Source organism: Puma concolor, chromosome B2 (genome assembly GCF_028749965.1).
Source record: "Puma concolor isolate L17-30 chromosome B2, mPumCon1.1.hap2, whole genome shotgun sequence".
NCBI classification, from domain to species: domain Eukaryota; kingdom Metazoa; phylum Chordata; class Mammalia; order Carnivora; family Felidae; genus Puma; species Puma concolor.
In genome coordinates, this window is record NC_141671.1 from 105,600,041 (window position 1) to 105,624,280 (window position 24,240).

The following is a 24,240-nucleotide window of genomic DNA, read 5'->3' on the forward strand; positions in this document are numbered from 1 at the left end:
ATTAATAAAGAAAGCAGGGAATGGAAATTATAAGCAGGAAGAAGTAATATATTAGAAGGGAAAGTACAAATGGGGCGCCTGGGTGGCTCAGTCGGTTAAGCGTCCGACTTCAGCTCAGGTCACTATCTCGCGGTCCGTGAGTTTGAGCCCCGCATGGGGCTCTGGGCTGATGGCTCAGAGCCTGGAGCCTGCTTCCGATTCTGTGTCTCCCTCTCTCTCTGCCCCTCCCCCGTTCATGCTCTGTCTCTCTCTGTCTCAAAAATAAATAAACGTTAAAAAAATATAAAAAAAATAAAAAAAGAAGGGAAAGTACAGAATCATTAATAGCAAGGACAAGCATAGGTTAAAGACACACAGAGTTTAGGGGCATCTGGGTGTCTCAGTGGATTAAGTGACTGACTCCTGATTTCAGCTCATTAGGGCATCTGGGTGTCTCAGTGGATTAAGTGACTGACTCCTGATTTCAGCTCAGATTATGATCTCATGGTTTGTGGGTTTGAGCCCCGGATCCAGCTCCATGCTGACAGTGAGGAGGCTGCTTGGGATTCCGTCTCTCCCTTTCTCTCTTTCTGCATTTGCTCTCTCTGTCTCTTAAAAATAAATAAATAGGGGCGCCTGGGTGGCTCAGTTGGTTAAGGGTCGGACTTCAACTCAGGTCACTATCTCACGGTCCATGAGTTCGAGCCCCGCGTCTGGCTCTGGGCTGATGGCTCAGAGCCTGGAGCCTGCTTCCGATTCTGTGTCTCCCTCTCTCTCTGCCCCTCCCCTGTTCATGCTCTGTCTCTCTCTGTCTCAAAAATAAATAAACGTTAAAAAAAATTAAAAAAAAATAAATAAATAAACTTAAAAAAAAAAAAGGACACACAGAGTTTACATTAGTAATCAAAATGACAAAGCAATGAGTTTGTAGGATAAAGCTAAAGCAGACTTTAGGGGAAAATTCTTATTCTCAATGCATATATTGGAAAAGAAAAAATAAAAGTAAATTATCTGAGATTCAATAGCAAGAATCTAGAAAACAGAACAGCTAAGTAAACTCAAACAACTAGGATAAAAAATCAAAATAAAATAAAAATAAATGACATAAAATGTATATCTATAGGAAAGAAAAATCTGTAAGGCCAGAAGTTAGTTCTGAAGAAAAATAAAGAATGTTAAACTCCAGTAATAAATAGAAAAAAACACAGTGAAAATAATCAATAATAAAAATTATAAATAAAAGAGGAAATATCACAACTGATCTTTTAGTCATTAACAATATTACAAGCAACTGTATGTCAGTAAATTTGAAAATGTTGATGAAATGGAAATATGCCTTGCAAAACACAGCTTCACATAACTGGTACAGAAAAAAAAAAGTATGAATGTTTCTAAATCTGTTAAAGAAATTTAGTCAATATAAAAGAATATTCCTCTAAAGAAAATTTGAAGTCCAGATAGCTTTGCTGGTGAATTTCTCTACCCGTTTAAGAAAGAAATATGATACATTTTACATAGCTATTTCAGAGAATAGCAAGAGAGAATGTTTCTCAATTTGTTTCATAATACCAAACTACCTTGTTACAAAAACTTGTCAAGGACATTACAAAAAACAAAATAACAGATGTTGGTGAGGATGCAAAAAAGGGGAACACTTTTGCATGCTGGTGGGAATGCAAACTGGCACAGCCACTCTGGGAAAACGGTATGGAGGTTCCTTAAAAAGTTAAAAGTAGAACTACCCTATAACCCAGCAATTGCACTACTAGGTATTCATCCAAAGAATACAAAAATGCTAATTCAAAGGGGCATATGTACCCCAGTGTTTATAGCAGTGCTATCAACAATAGCCAATGTATGGAAATAGCCCAAATGCCCATCTACTGATGAATGGATAAAGAAGAGGTGGTTTATACATATAATGGAATATTACTTGATGATCAAAAAGAAAGAAATCTTGCCATTTGCAACAACATGGATGGAAGTAGAGTGTATTATTTGTATTAAAAGATTAATATCATATGTTTCTCTCATATGTGGAATTTAAGAAACAAAGCAGATGAACATAGAGGAAGGGAACGAAAAACAGGATAAAAACAGAGAGGGAGGCAAATCATAAGAGACTCTTAAAACACAGAGAACAAACTGAGGGTTGATGGAGGAAAGGTCAGTGGGGGGGATGGGCTAAATGAGTCATGGGCATTAAGGAGCATACTTGTTGGGAAGAGCACTGGATGTTCTATGTAAGTGCTGAATCACTGGGTTCTACTCCTGAAATCAATACTACATATATGTTAACAAAGTTGAATTTAAATAAATAAAGTAAGTAAGTTAAAAATATTACAGAACAATATTCCTCATTAACTCAAAAACCTTAAACACGATTGTAACAAATAAAACCAAAAATACATGAAAAGAAAAATATTTCATAATCAAATGAGGTTAATTTCTATAATTCAAATGTTGTGTAATATACAAAATTAATCAATGCAATTCAATACATTCATAGTAAACAGGAAAATATTATTTCAACAACTAAAAGAAAAAATAATTTAGTTAGATGTAACACCCATTCACGAGTGAAAATAAAAACAACAGGATGGATCTTACATGCGTTGTATTGCACAAGAGAACCAAACTCAGAAAGTATATATTATATGATTCCATTTATGTGAACTTCAAGAGCAGGTGAACTGACTTATAGTTTGGGATATAATAAGTAGTCCCTTCTGTGGATGGGTGTTTAGAAGAGTCATGATAGAGTCTTTGAGGTGTTGGGAATTTTCTGTATCTTGATTTCATTAATAATGGCATGGATGCATACATATATAAAAAATTATTGATCTGCACACTCATTTCTTAAAATATCTCAAAACAATTAAATGACAGAGCAATAGAGATAAAAAAAATATCCTCAGCACTGAGAGGAGGACAAACCTTTCTCATAATTGCAACACCTGAACTTTCCTTCTGCCTTTATGCTGCTTTATTTTTATTTCAATTACTTTCACATACATACACACCAAAACAAAGAAAGAAAAACACTCATAAACATTAAAAATAATGACTAGAACATAATGGGTACTCAGTAAATATTTCTTTAATGAATGAATGAATATGAGAACACTCCTAATTTTGTGCACAGCACAATGTTGTGATATATTGCTTTGTATTTTTGTTGTTAATATTTGTTATCTGTGTATGTGTTGTCGTCAGATAGACTTTAAATATATTATTAACTCATTTACTGAGGTACTATTTTCTGAGTTCTTTGAATATTTTCCACCAATCGCTGATATCCAATAATATATTTCTTTAATTTATAGTTACTAATAAATTTATGGCTTAAAATCTATTCATCAGTTGCAATGGAGGCATTATAAGCACTAGAGTAGTGAAAAATAATGCCTGCCTACCCTAGAATATACGTGATTTGAAGAAAACCAAGGTAGTATGTAAATAAATAATATGCTTAAATCATAAGGGGGAAGGATTCCAGAGGAAGCTAATATTAAAATAACATATGGTCGTGTAATCAGAAGAGAGATCTTAACGAACTTAAGGATGATCTAAAACTTCAGATATATGTGCAGCAATATTCCAAGTAGTGGAAACACAACCAGATAATTATTTTCTCCCATAAGGTATTTTATTACCTCATGTTATTTGGTTTTTCTCCCCCAGTTTTGGCTGAAAAATATATTTCCTTTGTTTCACTAAGTACCTTCTTGATTATATATTTACTGCTCAAAGCCATTTAAATAATGCTATTTATAAGACATAATTAAAATTCTTATTTTTTCAATGAAAAGGACAATTCATCACTAACAATCCCAAATAATCAGTATAGCTTAAACAACTCAGGATTATTTTAGTCATACAGAAGCTGGAACAAATTAGTTGAGAATCAAGAAGAACTATCTAGTTTCTTAAAGATCTCCAAATCCTAATAAACTGGCAGTTTGGTGTGAAAAAAGAAAACGGCTAAAAATTCTCAACAGGACCTTCAGTATTTCTATAGGCTTCTTGAAAAAAAAGGGGCATGAACTGATATATGCTATTGTAGCAAATATTCTTAGTAGTACTGGTATCTTTAAATTGTACTGATAGTTTTAATTTAAATTAAACTCATTGTTATCAGTCCCTGCAGATGTGTGAAAAGTTTACTGTCTAAATGGCACCATAAAGTGAAACTGAATAATACAACAATAAAAATGAAGGCAGGTTAATTAAAATGAAACCCATGAAGACTTCTCTGGGAGAGACATCCTATTTCATATTGTAAGTCAAATCCTTCCCTTTCTCCCATTCCCCACATCTCCAAGTTCTTAGAGTTACAATTGGAAATAAAAATTTTATAATAAATTTGAGTAAAGAATGCATGTCAAAACATACAAATGTATGTGGGCTTTTTAAAAATTCCATTTTTTCTTTTTCTGCTTAAAAAAAAAAAGAATTTAAATCATTCCAAACAGTATATTATGAAGGCGAGCAATCAGCCCAGACAAGCTGAAAGGAAGAAAGAATTTGCCCCAGAAATAAAAGGAGGAGAACAGCTAAAAATGAAATATTTTGTGTTATTTAAATTGCAAATGTGGTTATTTTTTATCAATGTCTCCAAAACCGTTTTGGCAGTATTTGAAAGTAGCATCTTTTTCTCACCACTGTTATCAACAATTTAGACAGGACAATTAATTTCTCCTAGGTGCATGAGGAGTTTTTTCTCCTCAAAATTTTGCCAGTTGATTTAAGGTCAGGGTTTCCATCTCCTTGGTGGTAGATTTGATAATTTCATTAAGAAATCGGGTCCATGGTGGAGGGTGGGGTGATGGAAAGTAAAATCAGGACTAGAAGGGTGATTATTTTTTGTAGAGAATTTGTAAACATGTAGTTTTCTACCATTTCCTTCATTTTACGCTGACAAATTTGAGGCTGTAGTTAGCATTTCAACTTCTTGAAAAGATTATTTACAAATATTGTAATATTTTTAATGTTTATTTGTTTTTGAGAGACAGAGAGCAAGCAGGGGAAGGCAGAGAGAGAGGGAGATAGAATCCGAAGCAGGCCCCAGGCTCTGAGCTGTCAGCCCAGAGCCCGACGCTGGCGGGGCTCAAAGTCACAAGGGTGAGATCATGACCTGAGCCGAAGTCGGACGCTTAACCGAATGAGCCACTCAGGCGCCCCTATTTAGTCCTTTTGATAATGATAAGGATCCTCTGTTTTTCCTAAACACAATATGAAGTAAATATGCCCGTCAATGTCATTTCAACTAAGTCGTATAAACTTGGAGAGGAGTGTGGTCATAGCAATTCCTAGATTTCCATCAGAAAAAGAAAGTTCAGTTCCTGCATCCTGGCCTCATAAAAGAGCAATTATTTTAGTCGTTGTTTACTGCCTACCCTCTCTCGAGGTCAAGCTAATTCTCAGGGGAAGACTCTCTGCTTAGTACCACCTACAGTCCCTCAGGCAAAGCCCTCCCGGAAACTGCCTAGACCCTTAAGTCTAATTAGCAAGATTCAATCTCCAGCGTCTGGGGAGATATTTCCAAAGAGAGAAAAGACCTCTCTCTTCTTCCCTATAGAAGATTCTCCTAGCATTAAGAACCTAGGCTGCCCCATGACATTTATTTCTCCTTATGTTTCTTCCATGAGGACGCAGCTAGAGCTAGATTGTTCAGATCTGAGAAAGCCCACAGTGGGCATTATGGGAGTGGCAGCATATGCACACGTGGTGCAGCAAATGCTTTCTGTCTGGCTCTGGCCCTGGTCTCTGTCCTCTGACCCCAGCCAGTGTCACTTCTGAAATTTAGGATGGCACATCTAAGGAAAAGAAAGCACAATTTAACAGTTTCACTAATAAAATGTTAGGTTGAGGTTTTGTTTTATTTTTATTTTTTTTTGTCTCTATGCCTGTCTTTCATCTGGGTGGTTGAATGGCTGCCCCACACCAGGAATCCACTATTTGCAGGGAATCCAGAGGAATAGACTGTCTATTTTTCTTAGACAACCCCCAGGACTTTTTTTGTAATAGCTTATTCTAGGAGAATAGAATACTCTTCTAGATCGTGTTTTTTACAATCTAGAAGATTGTATGGTGTATGCTCTTAAATCTATTGTATGGTATATGCTCTTATCTATTGATGTAATTGTCCCAATAGTCTTGGAAAAGGCAAGATGCAAGCTAAAATACAGTTACAAGCAAATATTTGCCATAAATCTTTAACTGAAGAGGAGACCAGTATTTACTAATTTTATCAACCCTAGCCAAAGCTAATCTTCTTTGTAAATATGTTCTTTGACTAACCCACCCAGGCTGGTCTCTTCTTCCGCTGATATCCTATACCACTCTTTAAAAAGTCAATTATTTTGGGGTGGCTCAGTTGGTTGGGCGGCCGACTTCAGCTCAGGTCATGATCTCGCAGTCTGTGGGTTCGAGCCCCGCGTGGGGCTCTGTGCTGGCAGCTCAGAGCCTGGAGCCTGCTTCCAATTCTGTGTCTCCCTCTCTCTCTGCCCCTCCCCTGCTTGCTCTCTGTCTCTCTCTGTTTCTCAAATAATAAACATTAAAAAAAATTTTTAAGTCAATTATTTTGGCAATTAATTGTATGTGCCTTGTCACATTTCTTCAATGTATTAACTGTTATCTTGAAATTGCTATTTTCCCACAAACAGCAATGCTTTCTCTTTTTTTTTAAGTGTTTATTTTTCTGAGGCGGGGGGGCAGAGAGGAGGACAGAGGATCCAAAGCAGACTCCACACTGACAGCAGAGAGCCCCAATGTAGAGCTCGAACTCACAAAACTGCAAGATCATGACCTGAGCCAAACTTGGATACTTAACCGACTGAGCCACCCAGGCACCCCTTCCTTATGTTTTTTTTAAATTTAATCCAAATACATTGTGAGATTTTAAAGGGCACAGATTTACATTTTTAAAACTCTATGACAGTGATGATAATTGTCAAACTGCATTGAGCTCTTACTGCGTGCCAGATATTGTTCCATATTGTTCCATATATTGTTTTATTTATATATTTATTTATATCAGCACACGGGGTCCTCGCCACAAACTTATGTTATCAAATAACCTTTTCATGGACGTGAAAGGCACGTAATAGCTAGTAAGAGGTTGAGTTGCATTTGTTCCATCCCCCAATATTTGTTCTAAAAAACAGCAGATATTTTATACACAGAAAATATTGAATTTGAACCCACTATGGGTACAATGAGGCCCTCAGACTCCCACATGTGATGATATTTATGAGTTTACAGTCCAAGGGGTTCATATCTCTACCTTTGCATGGAAGAGAAAACCAAGCCTCTATCAAAAACAAACAATACTATAGAACACTAGAGTTAGATGAAATACCCCTTTTCCAGTCTTTAACCTCTTCTCATGTTGCAGTCACAGAGCCACTGGTGGAGAAGGCAGGACTCTCGTCCAGAGCCTTTTCAATTTAGTCTAAGTTGAATTCCCAGGAAATACTTTTATTGGGTTACTACCAGGATAGGCTGTTAGTAAATTAATTTATAAAAGAAAGTTTCCCTCAAAAAAGGCCTTGGTAGCAAGGCTTTAGCAAGATTTGCTGAGTACTCCATGAGTAATAGATTTAAGGAGGTCAACAAAACATACATTTTTATTTTACACCATATGGTATTTTGTTACATCCATCTTTTGGCCTCCATGTGGTAACCTTTCAAAAACTTTTTAGAGCAATTTCTTAAAACCACTTATTGAATTTAGCTATAATAGAATCTCACAGAACTCCACATCATTTTTTTCTTCATGATGAAATCTAAGACATTCTCTAATTAGCCTGATTTTTTAAAACATAACTCAAATAGAGACAAGGTAAAGAGTTCTTGGCATTTCAGTATAGCTTATTCTTCATTTTCCAGTCATTTATCAAAAAATACTTTCAACATTAATTATATTCCATATATATTAGACTTTGTGATCACATGTACAGATGAGTTTAAAAGTAAGCTGATTATTTTCAGGAGTTTTTTGGCACTTTCTAAATTTTATTTTTAGTATTTATTTATTTTGCGATAGAAAGCATGAGTAGGGGAGAGGCAAAGAGAGGAGAGAAAGAGAATCCCAAGCAGGTTCTGCACTATCAGCACGGAGCCCAATGTGGGGCTCGAACTCACGAATCATGAGATCATGACCTGAGTTGAAATCAAGAGTTGGACGCTTAACTGACTGAGCCACCCAGGCGCCTCGAATTTTTGCGTATTTTAAAATATGCTTCTAATTGATCACTAATTTATCCAATCTTTAAATTGGTAAATATTCATTAAAAAGTGTATTACATATTAAGTGTACCAGGATCTAAAGATATTTTGCTAGGCAAAACAAACACATACCTTGCCCCCATTCTCATGAGGAAGTCAAAACTAATGGAGAAATTACATCAATATATAAATTCTAACTGTATCACCTCTATGAATCAAAATATATTAGCAACTTTGAAAACTTATAGAAGATATGTATCATCTCTGTCATGGAATTCTCTAATACAGGTAGTGTTACTGCATGTTTTGTTTTTTGTTTGCTTCTTTGTTTTGTTTTGTTTTCCAGCATCTCTGTTGGATATTGAACCCTCATCCACTAGGTAAATGGGAGCCAACAAAGCATCAAAGCTGTGAAACTACACCATATGAAGAGACATTTCTTTATTTCCAATGCTAAATAAGAAAGCTTTAAAAATGGCAACTGTTGATGAAGGCATATTAGTGTGTTGTTACTCTATAGGGGAAATAAGACCTCAAGGGTCATTTCCTTATCAAAAAATCATTCAAAAAATATATTAATGTTTTGTACATGAAATGTTTCCAGGTGAAAAAATTGAGTGCAAATACAGATACAGTTTACTTGAAAAAGTTGGCTCTTCTAAATTGATCAAAGTTAAGTCAAACATAGATAAAAGTCACTGTTAGGATCCTGTTCCCTAGCAACTTAGAACTCCAGATTTCTCTTCCAGAATGCACTCCCAGCTGTCTCGAATTGGCTTATGATCATTGTTTCTGCTGATATCATTGACATTCTGTTTTATATTCTATCTTTACTTTGTGTTAAGAAATGTTACCTGAATTTGTTTAAGCTGTTTACTTCCTGCTTATCACTTTAACTTTGTCTGAGGGCAGCTGGCACTTTGAATGAAAAACAGTACAATATAACTCATTTCTTCCTATTTATCCAACTGAAATGAAATCCCCAGTTTACCAAAATATACATTTTAAAAATGTACACCACCATTTGTATAAAATTAAGAAAGTAGTTTATTACCTGAGAATATGATGGTAAAAACAAACAAAACTCCACAAAAACTGACAATTATCTTTTTAAATTAATTAATTAATTAATTAATTAATTAATTAATTATTTTCTTTAATGTTTATTTATTTTGAGAAAGAGAGACACAGAGCATGATCAGGGGAGGGGCAGAGAGACAGGGAGACACAGAATCCGAAGCAGGCTCCAGGCTCTGAGCTGTCAGCACAAAGCCCGATGTGGGGCTCGAACTCACAGACTGTGAGATCATGACCCGAGCCGAAGTTGGATGCTTAACCAACTGAGCCACCCAGGTGCCCCTATTTTTGTTTTTTGGGTTTTTTTTGTTTGTTTGTTTTTGGTTTTTGTTTGTTAGTTTGTTTTTTGTTTTTTGGGGTTTTGTGTTTGTTTTTTTTTGTTTTTTGTTTTTTGTTTTTTTTTTTGACAGAGAGAGATGTGTGTGCAGGAGCAGGGAAGGAGCTAAAGGAGAGAGAAACTTAAGTAAGCTTCACGCCCAGTGAGGGCTCCAAGGCTGGGCTCAATCTCAGGGCTTTGAGATCACAACCTGAGCCAAAGTCAAGAGTCAGATGCTTAACCGACTGAGCCATCCAGGTGCCTCCACAATTACATTTTAAATAACTGTCCTACCTCGTCTCCTTCAATCATACCAAATTCTTCATTTCTAACAAGATATCTTTCTTATCTAATTATTTGAGAAAATAGAAGCTTTTCATTCATAAGTTATATTGTTTCAACCTACTCTTTAACTTCATATCCTATTAATTATCAAGACTGGGTGACTTCACCCCTACCCCCAACACTTTAAATTTTGAAGTTAAGATACATTTTTATTTATTTTACTTTATAATCCTCCCATAGTACATCTTAACCAACTGCATTCACAAAATTATGGAAGTGTTCCCGCTCCCTATTAAAATCATGGTTGGAAACCACTGCATCAGTAGACAATTATTACTGTCATTAGAAAATGTATATTAGGGGGCGCCTGGGTGGCGCAGTCGGTTAAGCGTCAGACTTCAGCCAGGTCACGATCTCGCGGTCCGTGAGTTCGAGCCCCGCGTCGGGCTCTAGGCTGATGGCTCAGAGCCTGGAGCCTGTTTTCGATTCTGTGTCTCCCTCTCTCTCTGCCCCTCCCCCATTCATGCTCTGTCTCTTTCTGTCCCAAAAATAAATAAACGTTGAAAAAAAAAATTAAAAAAAAAATAAAAATAAAAAAAAAAGAAAATGTATATTAGGTACATGAGGTATCTTAGGTGCTCATCTAATAAGAATTTAGAAATATCCCATTAATAAAGCATTATAAAGATAGACATAAAATGAATTAATTTACTGCCATTATAAATGTTTATGCAAACTAATTTTAGGGAGCTAATAACATTTATGGTTTATCCTAGAGTTTTGCATCAACACCAATTCATTATTTTTTTACATCTGCAAAAATGTATATTTCTTTAAAATACTTACCTGAAATTATTTATACAGATGAAGCATAAAAATGCATTTGAATCTGTTAATTTCCTGACATAAACTTGACTAATTATTTTAAAATTCAGATGGCAAAAATATCTCAGCACAAAATATCACGATACCTTTGCAATACATTTAAATTTATACAATGCTAAATTATGTTTATGGAAAGAATATGATAATCAAATGCAGTTTGGAACATTTTTTTTTTCTGATGCTTTCCAATAAAATTTCTTGAATGGGTGTTAAACAAATGTATAGATATCATCCAGAATTTGAGAAATACCGTAGTTAGCTACCCAAATCGAAACTAATCAGAAACAGAATTTACATCCTTGAGTTTACAAACCTAAATAAAATATTACTTCTAATATTTAGGTTTTTATTCTGAGAAGATTTATATATGAACTAGAGTGATCACCAGCCAACAGCCAGGTTAATTACACCACATTGTGTTAGTACCATGTTGTTCTCAAGCAGAAGTAATGTTAAAAAGCCGGATAACGTGAAGTCAGATATTCAAAGACAAACAATTGTGGAGCTATTCAAATTATAGAAAATGTGTGATGACGGTTTGAATTAACAAATTGAAGTGAGTATCTTTTTTCAAATGTCTGTTAATGTTAATAAGCGAAGAGGCAGAGTACTGGAGCTCTACTAATCAGGAGTTGTCAGTGGTGGGTCAAAAGAACTAAGTGATGGAGGCAAATTTTATACACTTAGTAATAAGTAGGAGATTATTATGTATGATTTTATCTTAATTGGTTTTGAAAATTAATTGGATGGTAACAAAAGCTGGCATAAAGCTTTTCATTTGAATAGAACAATTAAAAACCCCAAAAGGCTTAGAGTTGATGATAACCACTCTACTGGATTAACTCCTAGCTATAAAATCAGAAGAGATTTATTATTTATCTGAAAATTGAGTTAATGTTAATGACTAATGTATGTTACTTAGCTGGGAACATTTCTACTTTTCAAAGCATGTTTCTTCGGTCAAGGTCAAGTCTGTACAAAATTGATATAATAGTAAATGACTTCCATGACTACCTTTTTTTTTTCTCATTCAAAATTGGAAAAGTATATAATGAAAGTAATAGAACATAGTATTTATTACCCTTTACTCCAATAACTGAACTCTGTTTTTTAGTCTTATGTAATATCTGCCATACTAAAAGTAATATGTGGCTTAAATTAGAAATAAGAACAATCATTTCTATATTTACTCATCTTCATAAGGTTACAATTATATATATCATCCTTTTATAAGTTAATTTCTGAAAATTTCATGTTATCTTTTAATATAGTCATTAAAACAGACTAGCATTGATATTTGTTAAAGATAAGATATTTTGGAATGAGCCCTAGTGTGTCAGCAACTGATAGATAGAGTCACTCTTAATCATGTTAAAATTAACACTGATCATTTATTTCCAGAATCTGAAGTGTTAGAAAAATATTTATTACTATAGAATAATATTTAGTCATAAATGACATACATATATTTACAGTACTGATGCAATGATATGTATTTCTAGAGTTATGCTTAACTGGTTAATATTCAACAGGGCCCATTATTTCTTCTAGCTTTTATCAACTAATTTCATTTATTTATTTATTTACCTATTTATTTATTTATTTTTAATATTTATTTATTTATTGAGAGAGATTGAGAGAGACAGAGCGCGAGCAGGGAGGAGCAGAGAGAGAGAGAGAGAGACGGAGACACAAAATCAGAAGCAGACTCCAGGCTCTGAGCTGTCAACACAGGGCCTGATGCGGGTTCCAACACACAATCCATGAGATAATGACCGGAGCCAAAGATGGACTTTTAACTGACTGAGCCACCAGGAGCCCCTCTTTTTCTTTTTTTTATTTTAAAAAAATGTTTATTTATTTTTGAGAGAGAAAGAAACAGTGTGAGATGTAGAGGGGAGAGAGGAAGACACAGAATCTGAAGCAAGCTCCAGGCTCTGAGCTGTCAGCACAGAGCCCGACTTGAGGCTCAAAGCCACAAATCTTGAGATCATGATCTGAGCTGAAGTCAGACTCTTAACTGACTGAGCCACCCAAGTGCTTTGAACCAATTTCTTATCAGATATTACAAACCTACTCTGCCCATATTTTACCTTCTTACTGTTTAAAAAGGAGTGGCTATGTTTTAGTGTGTCACCAGATTTTTAAGCAGATTATTTAGAACCAATGCCAACTGCTTTGGGTATTTACATAAATGAAATGAAATGAAAGGATTAGTCTAGATTTTGTTCAGTTTTAATATGCAATGTAGATTCTGTTTCCTATAAAGATATGGAATTAAAAACAGGATATTTTAAAGGGAAAAATGTTTTCTTTAAATTGAGTGTATGTATCTCCCCTTTAAAATATATTTGTAAAAAATTTATGTAAGGTTAACATTCCTCAATTACCTTGGTAGTTAATTAATTACTCTGGTAAGTGAATTTTATTTTATGCTCACACTAACAAAACATTGGAATGCAATGGAAATTTAGAGCATGTCTGGACAGATGGAAATAATAAATAAAGCAAGAGAATGAATGAACAGAGTGAAACAGCAGAAAGTATATTATCTCAACAAGAAATGCTGGATTTTGTCTTTTGAAACCTGTTCCAAATCAGTAAGCTTTTTATATTCGCCAAGAGTGTTTGTTTTCACATTTTCATAGTCGTTCAGCAGTCCTTGACAAGCTCTTTGTGGCCAAGAAAATTTAAAACTACTTTGAAATTCTCTGAGCAACTCACAGATACCATCAAAATATACTGCCATAGTATGAAGAAAAGTTGAAGAATTATGCCTTTAAAATTGTGCCAAGAAACCTAGCCAGCGTCTTTCTGTCTTTCATTATCAAGCAGAATTCTACACTGCCTGCCTTTGGGCTAGGCAATTCCGTAGACATTTCTCATACAACTGCTTACTGCAAAAGTTTTAGACCAGAAAAGACTTACTTTTCTCACTCTGGGGAAGTAACATAGTATAAGAAGAAAAAATAGTATGCAAAAGCAGGAGAACTGTGTCTGCCATTAACCAACAAATGATGGAAACTCTCCAGCATTTGGATTTTATATCCAGAAAATAATGGAAGTGCATTGTGGGATCTCTAGTGCCCCGTTTAGCTCTTAAAGTATGAATCTGCTACCTTCCTGGTCAGTTAAATATCCAGGTCTTATTATAAAGGGTGTGACCAAAATTTGACTATATGACACATCGCAAGGCCTTCCTCTAAGCTGCATAGTCCATTGAAAGGAACAAATTGTGAGGTGGCAGGTAAGTAAGGAAAGGAGGAAAGGAGAGTGTATATCCAGCTGCTTCTTGACATCTTGTATTGTCCAGGTACCTCAAACAAAGCACTCCCTTTTACAGATCTGATCCTTTCCCAGTGTTTGTCCTGTTAATGAATGACACCACCATCCAGAAACTTTGAAAGCTAAAAATCTCTCCTTTAAGTCCCAAGCTAAATCCATTACTGAATCCCATTTGTTATAGCTGCTAAAACCATGCAACTGTATTCGTATCTCTCATCTCCATGTATTACAATATTTTCATTAGAGGCTGTAACCTTTTAAGTTGCCTACTTCAATGCAATTTTTCTCTTCCCCAGCCAAACTAGTCTCCATTCTATAACCACCAAGTTCTTCTCACAATATACCTTCTGGTCATATCATTCCAAACCTCAATGTTGAAGACAATGCCTCTGTGACTTCCCGTTGCTCTTAGGATGAAGCTAAATCGAACATAATTTTATCCAGTAGAACTTTATGCCATAATGGAAGTGTTCTCTGAACTTTCCAGTCTGGTAACCACTAGCCACAAGTGGCAACTGAGAATATGAAATGAGACTAGTTCAGCTGAGGAACTAAATTTTCAGTTCTGTGTAATTTTAATTCCTGTAACTCCAAATTTAAATAATCACGTTATTTGGTGGCATCCACATCGGGCACTGTAGCTTACAAATACATCTGCTGCACCATCTGGTCTTTACCCCTTCTCAAGCCCTTTCCTATACCAAATCCTTCATCCTCTTGCTCTCTCTGACTCACTCCTTCTTTAAGTTATGCAAATTCCACTTCCGTTCCCAGATGCCTCAGGGAAACTTTACACACATTATGACATCTGATGGGAGACCTCTTCTAGTTGACACCAATCATCCTTCAGATTATCCAAGAATGAAACAAATTTCCTTAAGGAATAAAGAAGCACTCTTCTTCATTGTCCTTGCCACAGTTTCAGACTTACATTTATGTATGTGTTTTGTTGATACAACTAGATTACAAGATAAGGGCATGGACCACCCTTGCCTAGCAAATTACTCTAGTGCTTAGCACATAGTAAGCATTCCATAAATATTAATTACATGAAGGAGTGACTAAATATTCTGTAGCCCAATAGCTTCAATTTGACTTGAATTTTTCTGGTAATACATTTGGCAAATCTTTCTAAGCATACAAAGCAGCAACTAAAGAAAATTTGCCAAATTGCCAACCTTTCCTCAGACCAACAAAGGTATGGAAATTGAGTTTCTTTGGTATTTACAGATTCGGAAATCATCCAGTAACATCTGAGATAAAAGCTCAAACAAACAGTGATTGTTAATAACCAATTTGCCTGAAACAGCCTAAACTACATTCAGGCTGACAAGTTAGTGAAGAAAACTTTCATAACCTTCACCAACAACCTGAGCTGCACAAATCCCTCTGCTCTTGATATCTTAATTTAATCCCTTTTGAAGTCATTTGTTCCTGTAACTGGCATTTTAATCTCCTTGTGTGCTTCTGGTTGTCCCCATTTCACACTTGTTATCAGTATACTCTTCTGCAGCTTAATGCCTTCAAAGAGCCAAGCCTAGTTTTCCTGTAACTCAGATTTTTAAGCTCCTTTTCAAGGATCTTCAACTTTTAATCTTTTTCTTCATCCTAATTCCATGAATACATCTTGCGTTTTTGAGGGGACAGGTTTATAGGGCAGTCTGTGCATTCATCCAGCTTGCCCCCTACCTTGAAGACAAAGAAGTTGTCTCTTGAAATTCTCTAACGGGCATGTAATACGAACTAGTATACTCTACATCTAGATGACTGATCATACAAAATCATTCAGTAATCTAGTCATTATAATTCCATAAAGCACTAGAGACTTTCCAATAAACTCTATATCAAATCTCTTTACTCAAATGACATGTATATGAAGGTATGCTAAGAACATTTGCATTTGGACCCTTTCAATATAACACAGGCTGTAAATGCATCATGGTATGGGGCCAAAATTTGTATTTCAACAAATACTTATAATATTTATGATACATATGTTTATGCCACTATCTAACATTCTGAATCCTACCACATCAATTATAATAATAAAATAACACATCCATTATTCAGTAATATTAAATGAACTAATGTAGTTCAAGCACCTAGCTATAGTACATTTGCAAATGTTAAATACTTTTGCTTCCTATTCTCTGTTTCCATTCTTTTATTATTAACATTTTTCAAAGCCTTCCCTCCAAGAATTCTATTTTATGGGCTCAGGACTGTCATCCTCAGCTGAAAGCAATGATGACACAGTCCTTCAGTATCTTCGTCCTACTTACTAACTAGCATTATCTTTGTACACTGAGACCAAGTTTTCCGTGTCGTTGGACACTGAACTGGACAGTGTCGTTGGATAAAAGCAAGTCTATGAGGTGACAATGTGGTCATCAGCATCTTTCTGCCAAGTTAACTCTAACTATCCTACATGATTTTGCCTCTTATTCCAATTCCCTTTTGCCATTGGAGCACCATCACCTACATGGCCAGGACCATGGCTAGCTCTTTCATATTCCTTTGTTCTTGGGAGGTAGACCCAACTGTCTCCATCCCTAAACACTGGTCTTAATTTTGAATGGATGAGTGACTTGGAAACTCATTCCTGCCCTTCATTGAATGTCAACTCTTGAATGTCATTTTCACTTTTTCCATCATATTACAACTTTGGGGATAACAACACCATCTGAACCACACCTAAGTTTGCCATTGTGTGTTAGACTGTCTGGCTGCCATTGCAAAAGCCAGCCATCATAGCTGGTTAATTAATCTGCTCTTTTGGCCTTATCTTTTTCTCCCCAGTTGCATGCCTCTGATGTCAGTGTCTGTCTCTCCAACCTAACAGAGGTATCTTGTTAAAATGAAATCTTTTATGCAACCACCAAGAAATTAGGAGACATAGGTTCTCATTTAGCAAACCTAAGCAAAAATGTGTTTTCCAGTAAAATATAATCATTGGCTGTTATATAGATGAAGTAATAAAAGATACAGAACAAAAATGATCTAGCAATAATTGTTGATATCTCATTTTTAAAGCTAAGGAAAACAACCTAACTTGTAAGTACATCTTACAAAATAAACTAAAAGTTGGGGCGCCTGGGTGGCTCAGTTGGTTGAGTGGCCAACTTCAGCTCAGGTCATGATCTCACAGTCTGTGAGTTCAAGCCCCGTGTCGGGCTCTGTGCTAACAGCTCAGAGCCTGGAGCCTGCTTCAAATTCTGTGTCTCCCTCTCTCTCTCTGCCCCTTCCCCACTCATGCTCTATCTCTCTCTGTCTCTCAAAAATGAATAAATGTTAAAAAAAATAAAACAAAAACTAAAAAACAAAAACAACTAAAAGTGCATAATTCTACTTCCCCCTGACACTCACTCTCAAATCCCAGGTCACGAATTCTCTAAGGTCAATGGTAAAGTTTCTATTTTCTGAGTTAATGTAATGACATTTGAACAACCACTGACCTGGAAAATCTGGAGAACACAGCCTTCTAAGTCTGATAGCTTTTCCAGGTAAAATGCCTGTCCTCTGTAGTGGTAGCATAGCACACACTCAATAGCAGGCATCTCTCAGCTTGGCTTCCTCCAAAATGCTGGAGGTGCTAAGGGAATAGCTTAAAATATAAGATGGAAGCTCCAAGCCAGGTGTGTGTTCAGCTGACGTCTGCTCTAATTTTAAATTCTTTAACCTTAAAGCAACACATTGTAAAATCTGTTCACATTTGTTATCTTTAAAACTATTACTGCCATGAAAACAGAGACTTTTACTCCCTTGGTAGACTTCAAGAATTTCCTAAGATGCTTGACCTAAAACCTATGGAAGTTTTATAGACCCATTTTCAGTCAACTCAGAACCAGAAGGAAAATGTTTATTATTTAATAATAATAATAATTTGTCTCTAGTTTGTTTGACCATTTCTAATTAGAATATCAAAGGAAGCATAATATACAAATGTATAGGTCAAATTTCATTACAACCATTATAATAAGCAACTCAAAGATAAACATAGTATCCAATGCAACCAAATGTTTAAACAACCATCTTAGAAGCAATCATAACTAAAAATTCACAGTAAAAGAGATTTCACTCACTCATTAAAGTTTAAATTCAAAAGATATTAAGAAAAAAACCTTTTGACACAACATCTAATCTGACTGTTCTAATAAATACATAAGTTAATGTTAGTCTTATTATTGAAATGTCTGTTAAATTTCCTGTTGCTTCTCATAAATTGGATAAGCAACTGTGATTAAGAAAGGCAAATAGTTTCAAGAAAATAAAAACCCAGGAATAAAATTTTTTAATATTTTTAATCCAGTTGATTTTCTTTCTCTATATATGTATGTTTCCCCCAAGTTCAGGTTACAGAGAATTATTATTAATCTTTTTCTCATTATATATTTCATGGCAAACCATTTCATAAGCTATTAAGAATTATTTAAAACTCTGGTTTTAATGAATGACTTATATTATCTGAAATGGTGATGGTACCATATGCACACTTCACTATTATATATTTTAGTTATTTCTTATTTAGTCTTTACTGTAAAGAAGATGCTATGAAAATCCTGTATATACATTTCTTCTAACTTATGAGTATTTTCTTGAGATAGATTTCTACAAGTGGGAATTAATGATGCAAATAATATTTACAAAATTATGATGTTTAATACATAATGAAAAAATGCTCTTCAAGAAAGTTTTTACCAATTCACACTTCTACCATGACTATATGGGGGATGCTTGGTTCAACAAACTATCTTCAGCCCTGAGTATTATTTTTAAAAGAAAATCTTGCCCCGTTTGAGATACTGAAAAGAGATACTTGCTTATAATTCTTGTTATTAATAAGATATGATAAATTCTACACAATTTTTACAAAGAGTTTGCTTACATCATTATATTTTTATTTAAAATGTGTTCTTTTACTGACATAAGTGAAATAAATTATCACTTATCTATCTACCTATTTATCTAATTTATCCATCTATCTGTTTAGACATCTAGGAAATCAAGTCTAGCCTGTTATTTGCAAGAAATATTTTCCTAAAATGTCATGTTTCTCTTAATTTTAGCTATTTCATTTTTATTTAGGTAAGGTATTTTTAGGTAGCCTTATTTGAAAATTTTTCTTTTGTGTTCCTTACACTGCTTTTATTTCTCTTATGGTTTCATTATTGATAATTTTTAGTTTGTAGTTTGTAATCCATAATTTGACTATGTTTGAATTGATGTCCAAATTGATATATTTTCCCAAATTCCTAATATTAAATACAATTTACCTGATAAAGGATTCCTTTTCTATTCATCCTGTGGTCTGCTTCAGGTCTACATTCTTCTCCTATCCCCAGTCTTTTGCATCTTATACCAATACCAGATTGGTATAAAATTTTTAGTTTTAGAATACATTTTAATATGAACTAAAATGAATGAAACACCAAGTAAATAATGACAGATATGTCTTTATCTCAGTCCCTTACCAGCCAAGGTGTTCTTGCTCACGTTTCATGTTTGTCTAGGTTGGCTGCAGCTCTTCTGGATGCTTTCACTCTGGAACGTTGCAGATTCACGGGCTGAAGGAAAAGATACATAGCTGGCTATTAGAATACCCTCTGTACCCATACTTCATGGCCAAATCCAGTCATAAGGCAAGGCCTGAATTCAAAAGGCTGCAATCCCATACTCTTCCCACGAGAAAGGCACATGAAACACAAGGTACAAGTTTACACTAAATCAACTTTACATAATTTAATTAAGTCCAAGAAAGATCTCATTTCACTTTTGACTGAACTTATCCTAAACCCATAAATTAATTTAAGAGGAACTGGCATTTTTACAATACCCAGTTTTCTTATTCAGATACACATTTCTCTTCATTTATTCAAATCTCATCCTCAAAACTGTCAGCTAGGTTTGTAAATTTTTAATAGTTCTAAGGAAATTATTTAGTTGATAATAGATAGGTTTTGAATATTTTAATTCAATAAGGAATTCAAAGAATTTTCCAATTATAATTTCAATTGCTTAATAATAATGTATGGAAAAAGTCATTTAAATAAGACTGATGTTGTATCTGCCGTTTGGTTGGATGTTCTTTTTAATTTGGAATTGTAAGCGATTCCTTCAGGCTGTGCTGATCAATATAGTAGCCACTTGCCACATTTGGTTATTTAAATTTAAATTAATTGACATTAAATTAAATATTAAGTTCCTTGGTCACATTTGCCACATTTTGAATGCTTAAAGACAACATGTAATTAATAGCTACTGCTTTGGACAGGAGCTTTCTGGATCTTTCCATCATTGTAGAAAGTTCTATTAGTGTTGCTGTAGGGCTTCTCATTGTATAACCCTATTATCTGTCTATAATGTTAATTTTTTTCCTTCTAATAGTCATGATTTTTCTCATTTCTCTTTGTGTCCTATTATGTTGACAACATTAAGCAAAATGTGAATTACTGGTGGTGATAGTTTTGTATAACATTTACTAATTTTCTGCTTTTGTTGAAACCATAACCCTGGAGTGCATACATGGTTCTGTGGCCCATATAGTCTGCCCAAATTGTAACTACGACTATTCATTGCCCCTTTATTTTCTAGGCATTTTGTTATGAAAAGTGGTATGGAAAGATGCATAATGAAAAAGCAGGAAGCACCCAGGAAAACAGTATTTTGGCTGTCTTCAATATTTGCACCAGGACAGTAGAAGAAACACTGTCCAGTTTTTTTGATAGGTAGACAATGAGGCTCCAAGATAAATAGGAAGTTGAAAAGGGATGAAACAGCCCACTTGCTGCTCTCAATCAAAGCATGTAGCACAGCATGCACAACATAGGTTGCAATTCTTAATGAAACTCCATAGATTTTATCATCAGTGGATTATCCTCTTCCAATTCCACCATCCTATATTATAGTATTGTATTTCCTTGTTTTTAGTGCCCTGCATTTTCCCTTTCTTTGTGTGTTCACAGATCATTTTTCAGTTGAAGATAATGATAAGCTTCATCAGAGTTCACTAGCCAAACACCACATTGAACCAGAAGCTCATCTTGACTTAATATTATATACTCAGATTTTTCATTTACTCACAGTTTTGTAGGTAAGTGGACTCTACTCACAGTTTTTTGTAGATAAATGGACTTGTAGACCTATAAATATGTTATTGACAATAAACTTATGAGCTAATGAGTGCCATTTACTTAACCTTGTTTTGTGTGTAAGGCACTTTACTAAGCTTTTAAATCATACTTCTGATGGTTGAAACACCACAATAATATTAAACACCTCCTCATTTTAAATTGGAAAATAAGGCTCAGACAGATTTAGTAATTTTCCCAAGGTCACAGCTGTAGTACCCAAAGAAGCAGGAATTTGAAACTTAATCTATTTAACTTCAAAGAGATAATTTTTGTTGGTAAAGTACTTGTGTATATGTGTGTGTAAGCTTTTAAGAGAGAATTGACAAATAACATTGTATAGTGTAATTTAATTAGAATACATTTAAAGGAAATATTCTTAATTTTTACTAGGAAATAGCAATAGAAAGGTTTTCAGAAATAAAACACAAAAACAGTCTTTGGTTCCCTTGTGAAACATAGGTGTATTGAAAATCTGAGATCAAATTTTGCTGTATTAAACATTTTTTAAGATGACTTGTGATTTTGTCACTATCTTGGGAATATAAAGGGAGGGGAATATTTGAAACAAAAGGAAGTATATATGCATAAAACACTTTTTATTCTCTGAATTTTATACTTACTGGCTTTGTAATTGGGCATCTGTGACCATTAAAACCTCTAGCCCCAATAAAACTTCCCAAAAACAACGGTATTTGTGGCACATATTGATCATGTTTCTCATTATATTGCTTTATTTAAAGTGAAAATTTTGCCCCCCAATGTTTACATTAAAGACTTCCATAAGTATCAACTGCCTCAAACTACAATTGTATAAATGTCCTATGGGACAGTAACGTAAATTTATGCTAATATCTCATTTTGTTAATAAAAGTGCTTTTTCTTAAATAGATTCACATGCATGAAAATCTTTGTTACCTTCATAATAAAACATATTAAAACTAATTTGTAAAATCTTCACACAGAATTTTCTCAGAGACAACGTGAAAGCATTTTGATCGACGCTGCCAAAGAAAACTTTGCATTTAGGCGTTCAACCAGAATATGAGTAAGTTTATTTCATTTTGAATGTTTCTATTTCTCTAATTTTAAATTTATATGAAACTGCTTTCAACAGCATAAAATTAATGATTTATATTAGACACTGAATTTAGGAAAATTCAACTTCATAAAAATTACTACTAGACATATATAGGAAATTTCTCTTTTCCTTTCTCTCATTTTCAAAAAGTATGTGAGAAATCAGAGTAGACCAAAGGGCCTGAGGAGGGAAATGGATGATTTAGTGATAAGAGCTAAGAAATACCACTCTCATGAGACTGTAAGCTTCATAAAAGCAGGGGTCATATGTGCCTTTTATATGACATCATCCTCATAATCCTGCCCTCGATAAATATCCATTCAATGATAGAATAGCCAAATGAATGAATGATAAGTAGCATAGGCTTACCTGTACACAGTTTAAATTAATAAAAAAACTATATAAATCTCATATTTAAAAACACAGTTTTTTTGTTTCCTTTTATTTATTCTTGTCAAACATTACCATTCCACCCCTATTCCTCAGTCTCGAATAGAATTCTCCTCTCCACACCTCTCTTCTACCTCTTATGTCTATTTCTGATCTTGTGGGACTGCCTACTAAGGTGTGCTTTCTTTGGGATGTTTTGGGGTTACCTCTATACTGTGGAGTAAATTGCGAAGGATGTCTATCCTTAGCACTCAGATAACTGAGATAATCTACTTACACATATCACACACTCACACACACCCTCTCATGCACACATAGTCACACCTTCATCTCCATGTACATAATATTATTAACAGTAAGCATTTATTAAGTATTGCTTAGCAAATATACTTTCATGTACTTGTATACTTGTAATATAGTAAAATATGTATACTAAGTGTACAAGTATCTATAAGAGGCATTTGTGCTCATTACATGCATGTTGCATATAAAAATGATTATGACATCACAGCCTTATGGGCACTGTTTATGGCCTTGCTATCAACACACCTAAGGCTCAGAGCAGCTGAATAATTACCTGAGATTACATAGCTGGTGAGTCGCTGAGCCGTGCTTCGCAGGCATTCAGGAATGCTTTTAACTCTGATCTTATACTGTATGTTACCAGGTGGAAAATTTCTGTGCCACATATGGAGTCTGTTTTACTGAGAGGTAATTATTTTTACAGAACAATTTTTCTTTTCCATCTCAGATTACAATCTTTATGAGAATTAAAAGTTGTTGAGGGTTGCCTGGGTGGCTCAGTCGGTTAAGCCACCCCGACTCTTGATTTTGGCTCAGGTCATGATCTCAGAATTCGTGAAATTGAGCCCTGCATCGGGCTCTGTGCTGATAGGTTGGGATTGTCTCTCTCTCCCTCTCTCTCTGCCCCTCCCTTGTGTGCTCGGGCACTCTCTCTCTCTCTCTCAATAAATAAATAAACTTTAAACTTAAAAAAAAAATCGTTGAATGATTGAGTAAATAAATAAATATTAAACTTACCTCTGAAAGAGATGTTAACTTGGGATGTGGATTGTGTTTATTTATGAAATGTATTTGCCTCGGGAGTAGGAAAAGAAGTAAGGTGAAGGTAATAAACTAAAGCTACGAACTACTGAGTCATTCTCCTTAACTTTTTGAAACATCACCCTAGGATGGGTATTATTATTTCTATATCTGTAAAATATATATATGTGAGAAAATTAGGGCTCAGAGTTTAAGAAACTTATCAGATAATACAGTTAGTAAGCAGCAAAGACGATATTCAGAAGCAAGTCAGCCTAACTCCAAAGTCCATGTTCTTAAACTAATTTGCCATATAAATGCCACCAGAGGGGCGCCTGGGTGGCGCAGTCGGTTAAGCGTCCGACTTCAGCCAGGTCACGATCTCGCGGTCCGGGAGTTCGAGCCCCGCGTCAGGCTCTGGGCTGATGGCTCAGAGCCTGGAGCCTGTTTCCGATTCTGTGTCTCCCTCTCTCTCTGCCCCTCCCTCGTTCATGCTCTGTCTCTCTCTGTCCCAAAAATAAAATAAAAACGTTAAAAAA